The sequence below is a fragment of the Corvus moneduloides genome, chromosome 3, assembly GCF_009650955.1.
Source record: "Corvus moneduloides isolate bCorMon1 chromosome 3, bCorMon1.pri, whole genome shotgun sequence".
Lineage (NCBI taxonomy): Eukaryota > Metazoa > Chordata > Aves > Passeriformes > Corvidae > Corvus > Corvus moneduloides.
Window position 1 is genome coordinate 102,931,918 of NC_045478.1, and position 5,113 is coordinate 102,937,030.

A 5,113-nucleotide genomic window follows, 5' to 3' on the forward strand; every position below is an offset into this window, starting at 1 on the left:
CATCACCCCACTGGATTTTAACAACCAACCTGAACGTGCCCTCATTGAAGCTGCTGCCAACCCTCTGACTAGACATTTTGTACCTCCATGTGTCATGGACCAGAGAAAGATCCTACAACCCAGCAGCCCCTCTATCCAGAGTCCCTGCATCCCAGACAAACCTCTGCCCATCCTTATAGCAACTTACTGTGCTGCTCTACAATGTGATCTTCTTTCAATGCTCCACTGCCGTCTGCCAGAAGCGCAACTTGATATGAAACTCGCAAGTGCCAGACAGCTCCTTCATCACTCCATGACAAATAAATCTTCAGGACAAACCCATGCTCTCCAATGTCACTTCTTATATATAGACAATCAAAGAAACTAAGGTACAAAAGTGTGAAGACAAGGCATACGAGTCAAATTATATTTAACCTCTGGTTTAGCGATTTATCTAACAGAAATAGTTTGTTACATTTTTAATTTTACTCTCTGATTCAAATGAAGGTTTTTTCAAGAGTTTCTGTACTGTGCTGAACTCTTCCCCTCCAAGATACAGCCATCCTTATCCTCAGGAATAAACCTTTAGGTCATTTTTCCTTGCCACTGAAATGAACCCAGCCCTGAAGCAGGAGCTCACAGGCTCTCTGCTCAGTCTGACAAATTCCTGGGCACAGCCCAGGAAGACACTGAACAGATGGGCATCTCACGGGGCAGGGTTTAAGCCAGACTGGATCCAGCCAAATTCAACAGGACCTCAGATATCTTCCAAGGCCAGGGAATGCATCTCTACATATTGCAGGATACTGACTCCATAAAGATGCCAAGAGCAGGGCAGTTCAGTCACTGAGTGAGCAGTAGGATTTGTGGCTGCTCCTTAGTAAGTTCTGCTACTTTTCCTCTCTCCAGCTTACAGCTCACATGACAGGCTTCCCCACCTGGGTAGCACCAACTAGAGATGCTCAGCAGGTGATTGAAATACGCAATTTTGCCACCCCAACAGTGCCCTTTGTTTCTAGCAAGGAACCAGTTGCAAGCTGGAATTGCTGCAGGACATCTTGGGCTCTGGGCTCCCAAGAAGATTTGCTGCCTGATAACAACCAAATCTAACCAGGAGCCCATCAGGGTCATTGGAAACATTCATCCTGCTGCAATATGCCTTAAAAATTACTGACTTTAAGTTGCTTTCCTCCAGTCAGAGGAATGACAAGACTGGAAAAGATGCAGAAGACAGCTAAAGCATGACAAGAAAGGAGCCTGCTCTTCCAGCTCATGCTCCACTGGGACAAGAGCCTAACTGAAGGAGGGGAGACAGCAGAGGAAAGGAACCCTCAGCAAAACGAGCACTGGACTAAGCAGAGAGATTAATACTGCACCCAGCAGTAGGAGGATGACAGGGGCTGGCAGCACCCAGGATCACTCCTGGGAACACAGCAGGACCTGAACTTTGTTTCCAGCAGCTGCACGCTCACTGGGAAAACAAATGGCTCTGATTACCAGCTCCTGATCTCAGGCTGCCTCAAACCACTTGGAACCTGCTCATCAGTAACTCCTCTGTGGTACCTACAGGAATGGCAGACAAAGAGGCCACAGGAAAGCAGATACCTGCTAATGAGCCAGCCCTCAGCTACTTATTATCTCTCTTTGATTCCCTCCTTCGCTCAGCCAAGAGATAGCAGGCTTTATTTTTGTCCTCCCTACTGAATCAGCATCTTCAGTTCCCAGAGGCTTTTTTGTTCTCCCTACTGAATCAGCATCTTCAGTTCCCAGAGGCCTTCCTGCTGCTGGTAGTACACATGCCGGGAGCCAACTTCACCATGGCTAAACAGGACTGGAGGCCAAAACACTCCCCCCATCTGCCTTTTCCCACACCCCTTGTGGATCAGTCTCGTCAGCTCCTGCCTGTGCTTTTGAACACACCTCCCTGCAAGGAGTCCTTGGCAGATCTTGTGACCAGAAGGCACCACTGCACTTCCCACACGACTGCTTCGGCTCAAAACACTCCGAGTCTGTATGGGTCAAGAGGGTAGGGGAGGGACCTTCCATCTGTCTTTTCCCAAAGGATGCTGCCACATCTGTGAAAGGTAAAGCCATAGGAAGCCTCAGAAAATCATCTGCCAAAACAAGAAGGGGGATTCAGTTATCCCCAGTGTGACCAAGAAGAAAAAAGTGTATGAGCTGCTTAGCATGGAAAGTTAAACAATCTCTTGGCTCTGGAAGTCCAACCCTAAAGTCAGAATATCTTGCAAGATGGATGAATCAAACAGTTTTAGCTTGAATAGAGCTTTAGAGCAGGTCTCACACACTGCTGTGTCACCATTTGTAAAGAGAAAGCAAATTCCCAACCAGAAGCAGCACTTGCTCCCAACATGCTGCCTGCCTTGCTTTGCAAGGTGGCTCTCAGGGACCCACTCACAGGACCTGGGTGATATTCTCAGAAACAAGAACTCAGGGGAGAAATGGAAAATGAATTATGAGGCAATCAATTTTACAGGACTGTGCCTATTTTCACACACCTCACACAAGAGCACAATGCTGACGCCAAGCAGGGAAAAGCAGGTCCTGATCTCACTGCCACCCATGTGTGAATAAAAGGCTACTGAGTGATTTTCCCATTTTTTTTAACCATGCCTCATCTTGGAGGGGCTGAGGGGGTTTTTACAGCCAGCAGTAAGAGCAGGAGATGGGTGATCAAGCCTCAATTCTGTCCTTAAAGTCATAAAGAACCTTTCTGGTGTTCCTGTGCCACAGGAATAACACCACCTTTTTAAACCCATCACAATTCTGGCCCCCATCCCTTCAGCCTTGCTCCCTCCCAGAAATGAGGGCAGATTTTTTTTTTTTTTTTTTTTTTTTTTCTGGCTAGGAGGATGGAGTGCTCAGGCAGGGGCTTTCTACTGCCATGCAGGCACATACTGTGCATCATACTGGGCAGCAGAAAAGGATGCAAAAAGTGCACACAGGCAGGATTCCTCAAACCCTCACTGAATCTCTCCTGCCCCTAGCATAAAGATGCTAAGTGATCATTTACTAGCTTCAGTAAATTCTGCCTTAATAAAACCAGCATTTCCCTCCTACCTGCTCCCTGGTGAAGCAATTTCCAAGCTTTCCCAGCATTGCCTTCAGTGAGACATAACCCTCCAGAGGTCCCCTCCTGCGGGGTGTCTCCAAGGAATGGTGTGCACAAAGGAGGGGTTTGGTCATCTCATCTCCACCATCAACAAACACACAGCAAACTCCACTCACTCACAGCCTTGAACTGCTCTGCCCCATCATTTCCAAGACCATCACACAGGAGAATAAAATCAAGCATTGCTCCTCAGTGACAAGCACAGGCTGACAGGGTTCCTGCAGCAGAAACTCCAGCTCCACATCCATGCACGGAGCAGCAGCAGCCAAATTGCTGAGCCTGACTGAGGCAAACACATCAGATCCTCTGCTGTCAGTAACTCAGTCAAGGCTGCAGGAGCGACTCATTGGCTCAAGTAAGAATTAAACACCAGTACTCACATGGCTGCAAACTTCATCCTAATGTACTCAGCCTGTGGCAGCCAAGGCTGAACCAGAGAGGATGCTGAGTTGTGTTGGCGCAGCACAACCTTCCTCCCTCTCAAGATGTTCGACAGGAACAAGAAAAGCAGTAACATGGAAGACCAAATTTGAATCAAGTCCTCCTTCCCTTCACGCTGGGCTCCAGGTATGCAGCTTGCATGCTCCCTTTGGTGAATAACCCATTTCCCCAGCAGAGCATCAGCACTATCACACAGTGTTTCTGGCCACAAACAGGCTGCAAAGACCAACTTTTCAGCCAGCCCTCAGCCCTGCTGCTGCTGCTTTTGGCCCTCTGGCAAGAAGGGTTTTCTAACCTCCTCCCTCCTACCAAACAAGGGGCACCTGCAGCTCAAGGAGAACAGCTGGAAGAGGCTGGGCCCACACACAAGAAAAGCTGGGAGGGAGGGAAGCAGAGCAGCTTTGCTAAGAGAACTCCTTCTTTCCCAAAGCACAAAGGCTCCCAACCAGCAAATGGCACCTTCTCTGTCTAGCCACTCTCTCCTTAGCTCCAGGAGCAGTCACAGTCCAAGAGGTTTTGCTGCCTGGGCAACACTCACTGCCAAGGGTGTTTTCAATGAAAGGGCCAATAATAATCATAGAAAAGAAAATAAATTTTAAAAAATCAACTCCAGTAGAAAAATAATTTAATAAAGGGATAAGTTTCAAGAAAATATCTGTATAGTAACAACATTTTAAGTAAAATGTCCACAAAAATATACATGTCTAATGTGATTATACATTAAGTTTTCCAACAGGTCCTGTTTTACACTTGGTTCAGTCCATGTAGGTTTTCGTCTAGGAAAAGCCTTCACTGCTGTCAGACTTCCTGGGACAGATCGGTTTGCACAACAGAATCATATGAGAAATGTTTTCTAACTCATTTTAGGCTCGTACAAATAAACTTTAGAGGTGGTAACAGTCCAGAACAGATCAGATTATACCATATAATTAAAAAAAAAGGGAATACAAACAAGGAAAGCAAAAGTCAGCTGCCCAAGGGACACTGTCAGGCAGAAACATCAGCCCTACAATACACACCACACAACACTGACACAGCTGGAAAAGGAGGGGCAAGAGGGAAGGGAAAATCCCAGGAGGATGATTCCCAGGAACTGTGGAAGTGCTGAACAAGGGGGCTATAGAAAGATCAGGGAAAAGCACACGTGACCAACATATTTCTAAAAACTGGACATTTTTGTAACATAGAAGGTAAGTTAACTACAGGAATATGGAAGGGAATCAGTGGAGACTGTTTATTTCTTACATTTCCAAATGGCTACTGAGCTGTAGAAATAACAGGTCTGTTCCAAAGAGCCCTCACCAATAGTGCTAATTCAATCGAACCAGAGAGAAAAATCTGGTTACAGAGAGATGCAAGAGTACAGCAGAAAGTAAAGAAAACATGTTCCACCAGCAGAGGACAGGAACGCAACACTAAAGGGGAGATGCCAAACAAGAGAGATCAATTTTGTCCATGGCAGAGGTACAATGCCACAAAAAAACAAACCAAAGGGAACAAAACAAAAACCCCAACCCATAGAAAGAAAATGGAAAATGGCTAAAGAAATAAAAGGACACACAC